The sequence below is a fragment of the Carassius carassius genome, chromosome 16 (assembly GCF_963082965.1).
Source record: "Carassius carassius chromosome 16, fCarCar2.1, whole genome shotgun sequence".
Lineage (NCBI taxonomy): Eukaryota > Metazoa > Chordata > Actinopteri > Cypriniformes > Cyprinidae > Carassius > Carassius carassius.
The window spans coordinates 25,145,864-25,164,287 of NC_081770.1; positions in this window are offsets into that span (position 1 = coordinate 25,145,864).

Here is an 18,424-nt window from a genome sequence, read left to right on the forward strand (position 1 = left end):
TTGCATTATTTAAAAAAAAAAAAAAAAAAAAAAAAACAACAACAAAAAAGACTGATTAATATGAAGAAAAGCAGCTGTCTATTCTTTTTTAATCAACTTTAATCTTTGATCAATTGTATTTCTATAGACCATTTTATAACATATAACCAATAACATTTTACCAATGTTCGAGACCTATCCTACAGAGATCAACTTGATTATCAGCTGTCAAACATAACTTTATGGGATGGCTTTTGTCTGTAACGCAGATCTAGGCCACTACATCATTCTTGGAAATACTGTTTATGCAGACTGCAAATGTGACAGAAAAAAATACTACGTGGACAGGTTACTGGTTTGAAATTAATTGATCTTTCACGTAATGAACTAACGGAACCCATTATAACTGTAATAGTTTCACTATTGTGTACTTAAGGTATGGTGTGTGTGTGACATCCAACCTATTTTGCAATGAGGATATAAGAGACCTTTTACCTTCACAGCCTCTGGAGGGCAGCAGAGGACAATTTAAAGAACATGATACATTGGTTTGGGTCCTGTATGGAAGGTGACATGGTGTAAAAATAATAATAGTTGTTAATAACAGTAATAACAACAAGAATAATATAATACATTTTTTTATTGTGTTTTATATTTTCTGGGCCAATCACTTGAATGTGATTTGTACTAATACAAGGGAAACATGACCAGCAATTGGATTTCATCTACCTGTAAGAACCAGACTAAGCAGAACAGGCCTTAAAACTATTTTGCTCAGATACGACAAAATCGAATGGAATTGAAAGTAACAAAACTAAAGATGAATATTAGCATTACAACAGTAACAAAGAATAGGTGTTAAAACAACCAAAAATGTTTAATTTAATTAAAATAAACACACCACATGCTGTATAACAAACACCAGCAAGCGATCAATCAATCTCGCAAACTATGAAAATATATATATATTTTTTTCTTCAAACTGTTTGTTTTAAATTCTCTTTCAGGTTCTCTGAACGTCACACATGTGGGTGTAAGAGGAAGATCTGCATTCATGTCATTCTCTCACAGTGACAAACTGAAGTCACGACATGACAGTTTAGATTATTAAAGACAGAATGACAGCAGGAATGGGAGAACATTCAGAATAAACAGCTTTTGAACAGTTTCAATGATACCTTATTACATCTTCACTGTTTGATTAATTTCAGTTAACAGTGTTCAATTATTGATAAAGCACTTCAAGATGTTTGAATTATTATGAAAGAACATTGATACTGTGGTCTTCTCATCTGTTTTTTTGTGAACTGAAGTCCTTAAAATCCTTAAAGGTAAAGGTCTTTACACTCATCAGACTGTCAGAGAATATATCTAGTATTTATTTGTCTGTGAGGATAAAAATAGATAGAGAAGAACTATGAAGCAGATCTTTCTGAAAAAAAAACACAATACTGGTAATTTTTTTATGGTAGATTTGTTTTTTAAAACTATTTATTATTTTGAGAAGAGAGTCAGTGCTGTAATTCTGTGCTATCAGCTGCATCTGTTGGTGATGTTAATAACATTAGAATGGCAAATCCATGGAAAAGGCAGAATGTATTTCCCTGTAGTTTTAACTAACTTGTATCTCTCTCTCTCTCCCTCCTCTTTCTCTCTCTCTCTCTCCCTCCTCTTTCTCTCTCTCTCCCCCCCCCCCTCTCTGGATGGGACTGGAATCTCTGCATTCTTGCTCTGCTCTTACAGTGACGATAAACTCATGCTATCATTTCAGAGACTCACTGACAGCAGAACTATGAGACGTCATTCAGAGAAACATTTCACTTGAGGATCAGAATCCAGAACAGAGTTTTTCCAGTGCAGCGGATGAAAGGAAGCTTCACTCTCGCACTTATGTAAGTTACTGATTCAATTCACCAGTTACTATATTTGCTGCCATTTTCATTTTACTATCTTTGTTGCCATTTCAACAAAATAAGATTGGTTAACAATTTTTTTTTAATTATGTATAAAATCGAGATTTATATTTTTACGTTTTAAAGTGAGATCAGGAACAAGATTCTACCACATTGTTTTCCAGAGGTTCTTAAAGTCTATATATAGACAAACTAAACAAAACAAATCACATTTACAGTATATTTGTTGTGCCAAATGATATATATCTTTGATTTAATCTCAACTGTATAATTAACTGAAAATTAAGCTTCAGATTTTGTAATGTAATGTTTTTAAATGAAACCTAAACAAGCACTAGTAAATAGCTTTGTTAGTTTGAATGTCAACATAATACAAAGCAGCCAAACAAGAGTCAGTGGTGCTATGGAAGGAGAGGGAGAGGGAGAGGGAGAGGGGGAGGGGGAGGGGGGAGAGAGAGAGAGAGAGAGAGAGAGAGAGAGAGAGAGAGAGAGAGAGAGAGAGAGAGAGAGAGAGAGAGAGAGAGAGAGAGAGAGAGAGAGAGAGAGAGAGAGAGAGAGAGAGAGAGAGAGAGAGAGAGAGAGAGAGAGAGAGAGAGAGAGATTTTTGATTTGATTTTGAAAAAAGCTTTATTTACAAATACTCAAAACACACTGCACAAATGACTTAAAACAAAACATACAGCAAGCACATTAAAGAAAAGAGAACACTATGGGATTATAAGAAAAATACCAACTCATTTTCGGATAATGTGCACAAAGCACCATGACTAGACCAAATTTGTTCAAACGTTGAAAGATCTTCCATGGCTCTATAAAAATTAAAGTCAATCAATACCCTTGATTTGACCAAAGTCAGATAACACACATAAACATCATTACTAGCCCTTTGCTGAATCTTATTTTTCCGGCTAATATACACAGCCAGCTTTGCTTGTCCTAAAATGAAATTCAACAATTGACAAACAAACCGTTTTTTTTCTGAAAATATTTAAAACCCAAAATAAAAGTCTCAATTGAAAAATATTCATTAAACCTACCAAACAATTCTTTTAGCTTCACAAATAAAGGCTGTAATCTAAAACAGTGCATGAAAGATAGTCTTTCTTTGGAGACAAAAAGGGCATCCAGGATCAACTTCTGGGTTCATCACTGAGATAAAAGAATTAACAGCAATGGCACCATGCAAAACCCTCCATTGTATATCACCTACCCTCTTTGACAATGGTGGCTTATACAAAGATCTCCATTTGGGTTTTACATCATTTTCCAAACTGAAAACAGAATGCCATGGTGTATCAATTCTACTGACCAAAGACTTCTTGTTAAATACCAAAACATAAGCCCTATACAGTTTTTTACCTCCACATAAGAAATCTAAAACCAAAGTTTCATATGATTTTAACAGAAAATTAAGGCCCATATTCTCATCAAGAATGGGTTGCACGAATAAACAAGGAAAAGGATCCTCAGTATCAGGAACACTAACCCCTGCAAAAAAATCCTTCAACATATGGTCTTTCTCGACTGTAAAACAGAGTCTTAACTTTGTTAAAAACTGTGCGAGCAAGCGGATAGAACTAATACCCAACCGCTTGGAAGTTGCCTCCACCTGCTCAAAGTGAGGCCCAGTTATAGTCAGTAAGTGTCCCAAAGTGAAAATCCTGGATTCCCGAAGAGAGGACCCTTGTAGGTTAAAACGAGCAGTAATGTCCAAACGGCCCCCAGAATCAAAGTCTCCAGTAATAACCAGTGAAGAGAGAAAAAATTCTCAGTCTGACGGACCCGAAAAAAACATCACACTTTGAAGAGATTCTGGATAAAAAATAGGCAGTTCCGATAAATCCAACTTTGTAGGATCCATTAAAAAGAGTGATTTATCCAGTCCAAAACCTCCAACAGTGCGCAGAATTGTGCAGCTAGCAGAGCGCCAGCTACAGTTTGTTGAACCATCCAAAAATCTTTTTAAAAATTGTAAACGAAAAGCAGCAACTCTACTTTGTAAATGAATTAACCCTTGTCCACCTTCTTCTTTGGGAAGGTATAAAATACTCTGCGGAACCCAATGTAGTTTATCCCAATAAAAATTCACAAGAGCGGCTTGAACTTCATATAAAGACTTTGAAGAAGGGTCTACACAGGCCAATCTATGCCAAAGTGAGGAAGCAACTAGATTGTTGACAATAAGAGCCCACCCTCTGTAGGACATATTTGGAAGTAACCATTTCCATTTATTCAAGCGCCCTTTTACTTTTTCCAATACCCCCTCCCAATTTTTCTGTAAAAAACTATCATCTCCCAAATAAATTCCTAAATATTTTAAGCCTCCCCTGCCCCAACACAACCCATCAGGCAGACAAGGTATCCCATTAGACCACTGACCAAACAATAAAGCATTACTTTTTTGCCAGTTGACCTTAGCACAAGACAATTTTCTAAAATCTTTGATTAAGTTAAGTAAAAAATGTACATCACTTTGCTCACAAATCAACACCACAACATCATCAGCTTAAGCTGACAAATGAATATTATTATTACAATTTGGTAGACACAAACCACTTAAATGTATTCTTATCTGTTGGAGAAGTGGCTCAATAGCCAAAGAGTACAACATTCCAGACAAGGAATAACCTTGTCTGACACCCCTAAGAACCCGAAAAGGAGCACATAAGCCACCATTTATTTTCAGTGCACTCTCAACATCACAATAGAGTACTTTGATCATATTTATGACTTTTTTACAGAAACCAAAAGCAGCTAAAGTGTTCCACAAATAAGAATGCTCAACTCGATCGAAAGCCTTCTCCTGATCCAGAGATAAAAAGCCACAATCTAGATTTAACAATTTAGAAACATGTCAAATATCTCGGATTAACGAAACATTAACAAAAATAGATCTACCAGGGATACAATACGTTTGGTCTGGCTGGATGACCTGATCCAACACTCCAGCCAATCTATTAGCCAAAACCTTGGAAAGCAGTTTGTAGTCACTGCAAAGAAGCGAGACAGGGCACCAGTTCTTAATGTCAGTAAGGTCTCCTTTTTTTGGAATAAGGGTGACAACTGCCCTCCTGCAACTCAGCGGCAACCTACCCTCTAACAAGCTGGCACTGAGTACCTCAAGCAGATCCTCTCCCAGTTCCAACCAAAAAGCCTTATAAAAGTCAACTGGGAGGCCATCCACTTCTGGAGCCCTCACAGACTCCATGCTTTGAAGGGCCTTAAAAAGTTCTCCCAGTGTCAACACTCCTGAAAGCTCCACATTAGCCTCCTCAGAGAGTTTAGGTAAGCTTTCAAAGAAGACACTTTCTGTAATGACTTGTATGGGGGACAGGAGGCAAATGCAAGTAAACAGAGTTTATTAAAGAGAGGTATGATGGATGAAGGTTGGAGAGTGACGCAGGGACCTCGATGGCAGCACAGACTGGTGAGTAGGTGGTTTGAGTGCGCTGGTAGAGATGATGGTGGTGGTAGATCCGTGAGAGGTGAAGATAATCCGTGAGTTAAAGATACAATCCAGAGACGGCCGAACAGGAGACAAAGCAAGGGCAGGAACACGAGAGACTGAACAGACATCAACACGGAGGACCTCAAACAACGATCTGACAAACAAGAGACGAAAGACAGGGCATTAAGTAGACTGTTGGAATGAGCTGCACCTGCCCCACATGAAACAATCAACATGACATAACATGAATACAGCAGGAGACGGTGCATTCATGAACCGTGACAGTACCCCTCCTCCTAGGGACGCCTCCTGGCGTCCCCAGAATCTCTTACCTGCCGATTGTAATAATCGATAGGGGAGTGATCCAGGATGTCCCTAGCAGGTACCCAAATTCTCTCCTCCGGACAATAACCCTTCCAGTCCACCAAGTACTGAAATCCGCGTCCCCTCCGTCTAGAGTCCAGAATGCGATTAACCGAATAGGTGGTCTCCCCATCTATGAGTCGCGGCGGGGGGGACCAGGTTAGGCAGATTAATGGGAGAATGAAATACGGGCTTTATTTTAGACACATGAAAGGCGGATGAATTCTCCTGTACGCAGGAGGGAGTTTAAGGCGGACTGCCACCGGGCTAATGATCTTGGGGACAGTAAACGGGCCAATAAATTTGGGAGCCAACTTATTAGATACGGAGCGGAGAGGAATATTCTTAGTAGAAAGCCACACTTTTGGCCCACGACGTATACGGAAGGCCTAGACCGGTGGAGATCGGCTTTGGCCTTTGTGCGCGCCCCCACTTGGAGTAGAGTCTTGCGGGCTCTAGTCCAAGTGTGGTGACACCTCTGGACGAAGGCGTGAACGGAGGGGACCGCGACTTCGGATTCCAGACTGGGAAAAATAGGTGACTGGTAACCTACACTGCACTCAAAAGGAGATAGGCCCGTAGCTGATACTGGTAAGGTATTGTGGGCGTACTCCACCATAGACAATTGTTGGCTCCAGGAGGAAGGATTCTTGGAGACCAAACATCGCAACACCCTTTCCAAATCTTGGTTGGCTCTTTCGGTTTGACCATTGCTCTGGGGATGAAACCCTGAGGACAGACTTCGCTCCCAGCAATCTACAGAATTCTCGCCAAAATTTGGACACAAATTGGGGTCCCCTGTCGGAAACCACGTCTATCGGGAGGCCATGAAAACGAAATACGTGATCTACGACGGTCAACGCTGTCTCCTTGGCTGAGGGTAATTTGGGCAAGAGAATAAAGTGGGCCGCCTTCGAGAACTGGTCCACCACGGTTAAAACTACCGTGTTGCCCTGGGAGGGTGGTAATAAAATCTAGAGCGATGTGGGACCAGGGATGTGGGACCAGCAGCGGTTGAAGTAACCCATCAGGGGCCTGATTGGAAGTCTTAACAGTGGCACAAACCGAGCAAGCCAAAACAAAACTGTGAATGTCGCGAGCCATAAGTGGCCACCAGAATTGTTGCTTGACTAAAAATCTAGTGCGGTTAACCCCTGGATGGCAAGCTACATTAGAGCAACGTCCCCACTGGATAACGTTGGACCTTAATCCCTCCGGCAAAAATAAGCGATTCGATGGGCACCCGGGCGGAGGCGTTACCCCTTCTAAGGCCATTCTGACCTTCGATTCGATCTCCCATGTGAGTGTGGAGACCACTAATGTCTCAGGAAAAATACACTTGGGAGTGGACGGGGATTCGGAATGGTCAAAAATACTTGACAAAGAATCGGGTTTAATATTTTTGGAACCAGGGCGGTGCCCACCGAGCCTGCCTGGAGTTCAACCTTTTGGCAGTGCTAATGTATTCTAGATTCTTGTGGTCTGTCCATACAATAAAAGGAACCCCCGATCCTTCTAACCAGTGTCGCCATTTCTCCAATGCCATCTTAACTGCCAACAATTCTCGGTTACCAATATCTTAATTTCGTTCGGCAGGAGATAAACGATATGAAAAATATGCGCAAGGGTGGACCTTGTCGTCTAAGGGAGAACGTTGCGATAACACCGCTCCTACCCCCACCTCCGACCCATCGACCTCAACCACAAACTGACGTGTTGGGTCAGGGGTGATCAATATAGTGGCTGAAACGAAGCAGCTCTTCAGTTTGGCAAACACAGCCTCAGCTGTGTCTGACCACCTGAACGCAGTCTTGGCGGAGGTCAAGGCGGTCAGAGGTGCGGCTAGTTGGCTGAAGTTGCGAAGAAAATGCCGGTAGAAGTTGGTGAACCTCAGAAACCTCTGTAGGGCCTTACGGGAATCTGGACTTGGCCAATCTACTACAGCCTTAACTTTCTCGGGATCCATGCGTATTCCCTCAGTCGACATGATATACCCCAGAAATGGAATTGACTGTGCATGAAACTCGCATTTTTCCGCCTTGACAAAAAGCCCATTCTCTGGCAACCTCTGAAGCACTCGTCGGACGTGCTGCACATGTTCCTGGACAGAAGAAGAAAAAATCAATATGTCGTCCAGGTAGACATATATGAAATGATCAATCATATCTCGCAGCACGTCGTTGACGAGTGACTGGAAGACCGCTGGGGAGTTGGAAAGCCCGAAGGGCATGACCAAATATTCAAAGTGCCCTCTGGGGGTATTAAAGGCGGTCTTCCATTCATCCCCCTCCCTGATACGCACCAAATGATAAGCATTGCGTGAGACCAGTTTTGTGAAAATTGACGCTCCCTGCAACCTCTCGAAGGCCGAAGACATCAACGGCAAAGGATAAGTATTCTTTACCGTGATGTTGTTCAGTCCCCGGTAATCAATACAAGGTCGCAGTGATCCGTCCTTCTTTCCCACAAAAAAGAACCCCACCCCCGCAGGAGAAGAGGAAGGGCGGATGAACTTCGAAGCTAGAGAATCAGAAATATATTTCTCCATAACCTCCCTTTCCGGAACAGAAAGTGAATATAATTTGCTTTTAGGTGGAGACTTACCTGACAATAAATCTATGGCACAGTCGTAGGGACGATAAGGAGGAAGAGAAGCAGCACGAGACTTACTGAACACTTCCTTCAGATGGAGGTACTCTGCGGGCACGTTAGACAAATCCACCACCTCCTCCTGTAACACAGACATAGACACAGACGGACAGGCAGACACTAAACAAGACTCATGACACTTTTTACACCAGGAAAGAATGGAATTGGAGGACCAGTCTATTTTGGGGTTATGGAGGAGGAGCCAAGGGTGACCGAGGACTATGGGTGCCAGAGGAGAGTCAAGTATGTGGAAGGAAATAGTTTCAGAGTGATTGCCTGATGTGATGAGGGTGATGTCTTCAGTGATGTGCGAAATAGCTGGGAGTTTCTGTCCATTGAGGGCGTGAACCGTGATGTGGTGCGGAAGGGGTCTGAGGGGGATGTGGAGTTTGTGTGCCAGTGTGCTGTCCATGAAATTACCTACTGCCTCTGAGTCCAGTAGTGCTTGACAGTGGTGGGTCTGTGCTGACCATCTCAGCCTTACCGGAAGGAGCGTAGATGATGATGATGATGATGATGAGGTCTTCTCGGCGGAGATCCCACCCGACAGTAGCCCCATATGTACTACCGGGCTTGGCCTTTTACCGGACAGGTGTAGGCTTGATGTCCGGCTCCCCCGCAGTAGAGGCACAGGCCAAGGGACCTCCGCCTCTCATTCTCCTCCCGGGAAAGCCGAGCTCGTCCTACCTGCATGGGCTCATGATCGTAGGAGGGGCTGGCCGCGTCCCCGCCGCTGACCCGTTGTGGGTGCGTCGACCCACAAAGCCAGTTCAATCAGTTCATTGAGAGACGTGGGGAGATCCAGGGCATAGATCTCCTTCTGGACGCGGTCAGCCAGCACATGCAGGAACATGTCCCACTGCGCCTCCTCGTTCCAATGACACTCCACCGCCAGGGTTCGGAACTCGATGGAATAGTCCGAGATGGATCTTTCATGCTGACGTAACTCCGCCAGCCTCCTGGCCGCCTCCCTCCCGGCGACAGCCCGATCGAAGACCCGTCTCATCTTGGCGGAGAGTGCCTGAAACGAGGCGCAGCATGGATCCTGGTTCTCCCACACCGCTGTCCCCCATAATGCTGCCCTCCCAGAAAGCAGAGTTAGCACAAAGGCCACTTTGGCCCTTTCATTGGCGAAGGTTCTGGGCTGTAGGGAAAAGTGCATGTCACAGCGGGTTAAAAATGCTCTACAGAAGTTGGGCTCACCCGAATACGTCTCCGGAATCGGGAGACGTGGTTCCGGCTGGGAGGGGGTCTCCGATGGTACTGGTAGAACAGGCGGTGTGGGTGGCGCAGTGGGAGCTCGTAGTAGCTGGAACTGTTGGGTGAGTGGAATGAGCTGCACCTGCCAACATGAAACACATGAAACAAGTGAGTGAGTGAGTGAAGTGACATTCAGCCAAGTATGGTGACCCATACTCAGAATTTGTGCTCTGCATTTAACCCATCCGAAATGCACACACACAGAGCAGTGAACACACACACACACACACACACACACACTGTGAGCACATACCCGGAGCAGTGGGCAGCCATTTATGCTGCGGCACCCGGGGAGCAGTTGGGGGTTCGATGCCTTGCTCAAGGGCACCTAAGTCGTGGTATTGAAGGTGGAGAGAGAACTGTACATGCACTCCCCCCACCCACAATTCCTGCCAGCCCGGGACTCGAACTCACAACCTTTCGATTGGGAGTCCGACTCTCTAACCATTAGGCCACGACTTCCCAAACAATCAACATGAAGTAACATGAATACAGCAGGAGATGGTGCATTCATGAACCGTGACACTTTCCACACAGCACCCTGAATCAAGCTCGCTTCTGTACAGATTTTGATAGAAAAGAACTGCTCTCCTCCAAATATCAGCAGGGTCAGATAACAAATAGCCATTTTCAGAACGCAGTGCATAAATAAAACGCCTCTGCCCATTCTTTTTTTCCAAGCTGAAAAAGTATTTGGATGGTGCATCCATCTGGTCAATGCTTTGAAAGCGTGAATGGACCAGAGCCCCCTGCGTTTTATACCCTAGTAGATCTGCTAACTGTGCTTTCTTCTTAGAGCAATCTTCCATGTGTCGAACTTCACCAGTAGAGTGAGCTAAGTTCTGAGATTCAAGTATTTCTCTTTCCAAAAGTTCTAATGACCGAGCCAACTCCTTAGTGACATTGTGAGTGTACTGTTGTGTAAACTGCTTTATCTGGATCTTACCAAAATCCCACCATTGTTGTAATGAATGAAAAGAAGACTTCATTGTTTTATAGACTTCCCAAAAAGACTTGAAATGATTCCTTAAAAAAAAAATTATCATTTAGTAGCTTAGTGTTAAAATGCCAATTTGCACTTTTGGGTTTAATTGAGCTTAGAATAAACTTACATTGCACCATACTGTGATCCGAAAAATTTACTGGTGTAATGTAACACCTACTAAAAATGTTAAGATGAAAATTAAAGCTATAAAATCTATCCAGTCTGGCCAAAGAAATAACATTATCACGTGTGTGAACCCAAGTGTACTGCCTTTCACTGCCATTCAAAGATCTCCAGATATCACACAAATCATATTTTTTAATAATATGAATAAGACTGTTACAAGAAGATAAATGAGGCTCAATGTGATTCCTATCTAAATTGAGCTCAGTACAATTAAAATCTCCACCTAGAAATTAAAAATCTTCAGTGCAACAATTTTGCAAAGTCGAGAACAATGTGTCTAAAAAAAAACAATCTTTCAACTGGTACAGCTGGAACATACACAAATAAAGACAAGCAAATAATTTTCATAAACTGCTCGAACTTTCAAGAGCCTACCTTTAACATTTCATCAACTATGTAAGAAACAGGACTAAATTTATTTGCAAATAAAATGGCCACTCCCCCACTGACAGAAGTATTATGGCTTAGCACTGCAGTGCCATCAAACTCTCTTAACCAGTCAACAGCATTTTTCACATCACTGTGGGTTTCTTGTAAAAAAGCAACATCAATATTGATTACGTTTGATTACTTCATATTTTGTTGTTCTTTTTCTCGAATCTCTAGCACCATTGACATTCAAAGTGGCTAAATGCACTTCACTCAAGACTAATGAGAAAGAAATAAAAACAAACCAAAAAGCAAAGAAAAAATTCAGGGCATTGTTAAGATTTATCACGATTTTCTTTAATCGGTAGACTTCCTTGTTCGTGAAAGAACCCTCTGCCATTAAGCCCTTCGCTTTTTCAACAAACTATTTTAGATCAGGAAAATTTTCCTGCACTTGCACACCCCCTTTTTTTTTAGTCGACCTGAGAAATAACTTTATGTCATCAAGCTCATAACTCCGTCCATCAAACTCGCATTGACTGCGTTTACATGCAGCCAATAACCCGTTCAAAACCGGGATATTAGCAATAACCTGGTCGCGCACGGCCATGTAAACACTGGCAAAAACCCGGATATGCTCATAAAAACTGGGATATTATACCTGGGGTACCCCTTTTCTAATATTTGGTCTTGTAAACGCGTTTCGGCATATCCCCATCAAAATGTGTGTTCTGCGCATGTTCTATTCGCAAGGAATCTTGGTCTTTTGAGTAGAGACGGCGCATGAAAAAACCCTGTGTGCAGTATAGAGGCACAGTAGTGTCAAGTGCTGCTGGTGGATCAGTACCAGCGCCAAAGCGCAAACAAAGACTATCGCTATCTGCCCCAAACTATTCATTATCCGCCTGCTGCTGCTCTTGTTGTTGTTGTCTTTGGATACAGGAAGAAGAATTGGAAATGACGCATATTGCGTCTTGTTGTCCGTACGTCTCTGCTCACGCATGTAAACGGGTTATCCCGAATGTTTCAGAAACCCGAATAGTGACCTTAACCCGACCATAACCCGAATTTTAACTGCATGTAAACGTAGTCATTGAGAGAGAGACACACTAGAGTCAGAAGACTCACCATCAATCTCAGTATCCTGCTCTTCATCTCTAGACATTTCACTTTTTTTGCTTATTTTAGCATCAAGTACTTTGTCACTTTTCTTCCTTTTTTGGGGTATTTTAAAAATAGATTTCTCTTCTTCCGTTCTTAAACATCTACTCTCCTCAGACATTTCTTGCAATGCAGCTGAATAATTTCCTGAAGCTCTATCATTTTGCTCATCACTACAGACTGTAGAGCATTGTGCTACACATGCTAGATCCTTCACACCCGCATCCGAAAGCGTTTCAGTGTGATCCGAAACTGAAGGCGGTTGTGACGAGAACGATCCAGTCGCAATCTCGCTGGATAGACCTGTAGCCGTCACCAGCGCATCACCACTATCAGAATTCTCAATTACATTCCTTTCATTTGCTGAAAATTTATCTGGACAGTTGTGAATTAAATGGCCAAAACTGTTGCAAGAAAAAAATTTAATCTTTGCAGTGGTGACAAAAACAACAATCAAAATCGTCGATCCGAAAATTGAGTGACATATCCAAATCAGCGTCATCCTTAATGACCATGTACACAAAACGCCTAAAAGAAACAATATGTTTCAATCGAGGAGACACACTGCTGATTGGGATCTTTTTGATCGGGGAAACTAAATTACCATACCCAGATAAAACTTGGGTTAAAATATCATCGCTCACAAATGGTGGGACATTTGACAATGTAACTCGCTTAGCCGTTAGAGAAAGGGGCATAACAGGGACAAGTTCACCACTGATAATTATTCCGTGCTCAACTATTTCATTAGCCTTATCTATACTATCAAGAAAAACTACCATAGCACTGTAAATTCTCGAGGCGGAAAGCACTCTCGTGCCCAACTACCCTCTCCAATTGACAAACAACAATCTTCCACGCTCACCGCGGACAGCGTGCCACCTTTACAGCGTGTCGCCGCACACTGGATGCGTGGCGCAAGCATCTCAGCCGCGTGGCATGTCCGTTTTTAATTCGGCTCCCATGTTAACAGGTTGGAGAGACGCGCGGAAAACGCGTGCATGCTAGAAATAGAACCGACGCCTATTTTTTACCGCGACACGCGCGCGTATTGGAAGCGTTTCCAGGCAAAATATAATAGGAAAATATGTTTACATGTCATTTTGTACACAAATACATATTAATTCATGACATTTTGATATTTGAAAGTCTGTAGGTTGACAAATTCAGATATAAATGTAATTTTAAAAATAAATACATAATTATCGATTTTTAAATATTGCACCTGTCTATTTTCCCGTCAATACTGTTGACGGTGTCCTTTATCAGTAGGCGTAGGTGTGTAAAAAAAGTTGATATTGTTGTCATGAAGAACAAGAGCCTGGTCTGTCGGCGGTCTCCCTCTATGTCACCTACAGACGCTTCTGGTGTGTAAAGACAGAAAACGCGAAGCATCCGCCACGCTTCTGGCACGCAGCAGAGACGCCACGCAGCCAGTGTGTCACCGGCCTAGTGAGCTCAACGCCTGCATGCGTGGGGCCGACATGCTTCCTCAAAAGAGCAATTAGCACGCGGCCCGAGAAAAGCTCAAAGAACCAACTATAAACACGCAGTCGGGGATAGATAAAGTAGAGAGAGGGGGAAAGAAAAGGAAAAAAAAAAGTTTCACTCACAGCACAACACTCCACCTCTACACGCTCATGCTCGCACCGGAAGTGTGTGAGTGAGAGAGAGAGAGAGAGAGAGAGAGAGAGAGAGAGAGAGTGTTAAATTAAAAAGAATTGATACAGGTTAATGGAAAATAAAAACTTCTTCCGAGCATTGAACCAACTTCATTATACCCAAAATTTGAAAGAGCATCCTAAACATAAACATTTTTAAATAACACATGCAGAGCTAAATTAGGACATACACTTTTTATTAATCACATAAAAAATGACCCCAGTTCATGCTAAGCTGAAGTCCTACAATGAAACAACATGGAAATACAATTTGTACGACACAATAAAACTGTAGAACTATATATAGTGGAACACCTGAGTACCATGCGTCATTTTTAGCTAACAGTGTGAATCAGGATTTAATTAATCAGATTATTAATTAAATATAAATACATAAACAATACAAAATACATTATTTGCAAACACAACAAAGAAAAGAAAACTTCTGGAACAAAACAGAACTGTCAAGGCACTAACACATTAACAGAATAATTTATCCTTCAATTGTGATCCTTGAACACAAAAAAAACAGTCATAAGGGTACAAATTTTTGAAAATTGAGATTCATCTGAAAGCTTTTTAATAAGCATTGATGCATGATTTGTTATGATATGACAATATTTGGCTGAGATACAACTATTTGAAAATCTGAGGGTGCAAAAAAAAAAAAAATCTAAATACTGAGAAAACTGCCTTTAAAGTTGTCCAAATGAAGTTAGCAATGAATGAAGTTTTAATATAATTATAGTAGGGAATTTACAAAGTATCTTCATGGAACATGATCTTTACTTAAAATCCTAATGATTTTTTGTATAAAAGAAAAATCTATTATTTTGACCCGTACAATGTATTGTTAGTTACTGCTGCAAATATACCCGTGCTACTTATGACTGGTTTCGTGCTCCAGGGTCACAATTTTAATTTAAAATTCCTGTTTTAAGATCACTTTGGGTTTTACAATAAGAGCAATGCGGTGCAGCAAGAATATAAGAGCACACAACAGTGTCTCTGACACCAGAATGAAACAATGAAAGCTGTAACAATTACTTTTGAAACATTTACACATTTATATCTGCCGAGGTTCTTTATCTTCAGTCATGACAGGAGAGAATAAGGCAGATTGAATTTTTTTCCTATAGCCAATGATAATGGCTATACAACCGGCTATAAGCATTACTAATAAAACTACTATGATGGAAACCCAGATCAAAGTCAATGGTGTCACCACATCTGTTTTGGGTTCTTCAGTAGGTAATTTAGTAACATTGTCTGTTGCTGCCGATTTGGTTCCATTTTCTGCTGTTGACTCTGCAAAGAAAGAAAGAAAGAAAGATAGCTGCAATGTGACAAATGCAACAGATCCTTCTGTAATGTTTATACAGCAGCATTCAGACTGAACAGAACATTACTAGCAAACTTAATTTTTATTAATATATCAATCAACCATTACTACACACCTTTGATGATCAGCTCCACAGTCTTATGTTCAGATGAGTGTGAGATGAAACAGGTGTATCTTCCTGCATCAATGACTTGAAGTTTGTTGAGCTTGATGGAGAAGTTTCCTCTCACATACTCTTCAGGGAAAGATTCAACTCTGTTCTTGTATCGTGGATCCTGTTGCTCTACTGATTCTGTACCCTTGATTATATCAAACACATTCTTGTTACCATTCTGTCTCCAATGCACTTCAGTGTCTTGATCAGGTTCAGCAGAAGAACACGCCAGGAGAACAGAGCCACCAAGATCACCTGTGACCTGCAGAGACACTGAAATCACACAAACGGTTAATACACAATATAACATTTATACACATGTATTTGTTTGTTTTAATGCCATGCTAGATTATTTGGTAATTCATGGCAAAAAAACATACTTAAGTTAAATTTAAAATTCAAAATATATTTTACATAATTTGCAAAAAAAAAAAAAAAAACTAAAACAGGTATTAACTTTAAAAAAAAAAAACTTTTCAAGGGAATTAACAGAATAAAACAATCTAGAAATATTACAATCCAGTAAATGTTGTACAAGAATATAAAATATGTCATTCAGACGCTCACCTTTGTGTATCAGCAGTGCAGACACACAGATGAAGTAGAATCTGTAGAAACAGAAATTATTTCCATTGATTTCCTGTTGCTAAACCAGTAGATCACCACACTGTCAATAAGCTCATCTGAGATTATCACATGATCACCACGAGGTACATGCTGGTTAGAAAAACTCAATATTGTGATCAAATACTCTTGTGAGAGCCAGATGGTGTAGTTCTAAGAGATAGCTTCAGTTTAACTAAAAGCATAATGGGATAATCTGACGATACACCTCAACCCATAATGGTTAATTAGCTAACATGAACTAAGAGTTACTAAGACTATTTTTTTTTAACAAAGAATAATTTTTGAAGCAAATTAAGCTAATGCTCATTGTGAATGTTAATGCATTCACTAAGGTTAACTAATGAGAGTCTAGAGGTCGACCGATGTATCGGTTTTTGCAGATTAATCGGCACCGATAATTGATTGCAGGAACAAACGGTTGTCTGCAAAAATCCATGCCGTTAGTTTTCCGGGTTGCGTCTGTTGCTGGAGAGGCTGAGAGGGGTCTGCTTTCATTATACAGTGCAACAGCGGCCTCTAATGATGGAAATCACTGACAGCATGTGCTGTTTGTTTAGACAGGTGACACTGCACGCTGAACAGAGGAGAAACTTCAGACCAGGATTTAAATGCAGCTGGCAGAAAATCCTGCTTTGCCACAGATCGCCAATTAGGGCTGTCACTTTTAGTTCGAAAATCGATTGCACAATCGATCGGACCAACCAAAAAAAGTTTCGAAAATGAAAATAGGGAATCGATTTTAACCAAATATGTACACTATTAATTTAAAAATAATTAAACAATAAAAATATACATGTAACAAAACTCACAAACAAGCAGAAAAAGAAAATAAAGAAATCCGAAAGTGCAGTATGCCCTGCGAAAGCTAAACAGAAAATACCAGCAATTTTACGCGCCTATAAGACCCAGTGACGTCGAAAGTGACCTCTTATGCTGCGTTCACACCGAACGCGAATAGAGCGTCTGGCGCGAAGGATTTCAATGTTAAGTCAATGTAAAGACGCGTTTACGCGCGTCTGGGGGTCTCGCGGCGCGGTAGACACGAATTCCCCCCCTTATTCGCGCATCTAGTTACAGGAGATTCTGAGTTATGAAAAGGACCATTGCAAGCTGACAGCGACTGGCTTTTGTGGTGGAAAATTGGCAGTAATACCCCCACCTTGCGCAGCTGTACCTGAGTGTCCCTGGGACATCAGTGCGGTAGGAGCGCGTCTTCTCAACAGCTGGACATATAGTGAATAAACCCCGAAAATGAAAATGCTCTGGACCCCTGAAATGTTGATCGACTTGTTTTCCTGTCCAATAAATTTGTAACTTTGCACATTTCATTATGCCTGCCTAGTGCCGCCTAGCCTAAGTGTCGGTTACATTCAATAAAAATAACAAACATGGCCTGTTTTCAAGTCCATTTAAAGTTTCATTTTTTGAAAAGTTGTTTGAAATGGATTGAACCATTATTTAAAATAATCTTGGAGATTTTTGAATTGCCTAAATCATAAATGCAGCCGGGTTGAAGCCTGCAGTGATGTTTTTCTTTTGTTATGGCAGCCATCCCCTCTGCATATATATTTTTTAGAGAATGTTGCACTCCTGTTGCTGTTTGTTATTCTGCACTTCTTGCCAGTAAATAAGAAATATTGCTGACTTGTGCATTTCCAGCGCTCTCTTTACGTTCATCCGTTATTTGACATTGAAAAAGGAAACGTCTTTTTTTTTTTTAGACATGGACAATCGATTTTACAATCGATTCAACTAACACTTATGTATTAAAAATCGAAAACGATTTTTTCACAAAAGTGACAGCCCTATCGCCAATCAAATAGTTTCCCCTTAAATTACATTAAATTCGCCCGAATCGTTGTTAATGTACATAATGAAATGTATGTTGAGCATTTTTATCGAAATGTTTCTTTCTGTGGCTCTAATAATGTCTGTATGCTTCATTTATAGAGCTATAATATAGACCGCTCTTTCTGTTTGCTCCGTTTTTTAACAGTAACTTCAAACTTATCTATGCCTTGCCTCATTGTTCATTCTTTAAGTAAACTTGTGTCCGTTTGGCGAATAAATAAACTGTTTTAGACCGCTGCTCGAGTTGAACACGAGGCATCCGGAGTGTGTGTGATACCCGTGAGTTCTCCTAGATTCAGTGCTGCTCTTTTATTTTGTATAGATAATCTTTAAGTGTTCAAGAATAGAAGCAGTTAAATTGTGAGATTATACATTGTGCTGGTATAATTATAGGGCCCTATGTTTTACACAATGCAGAAAATGCAAACGGAATCGCGGAATCCATTCATAAAAACAGAATTCACAGTTTAACGGAG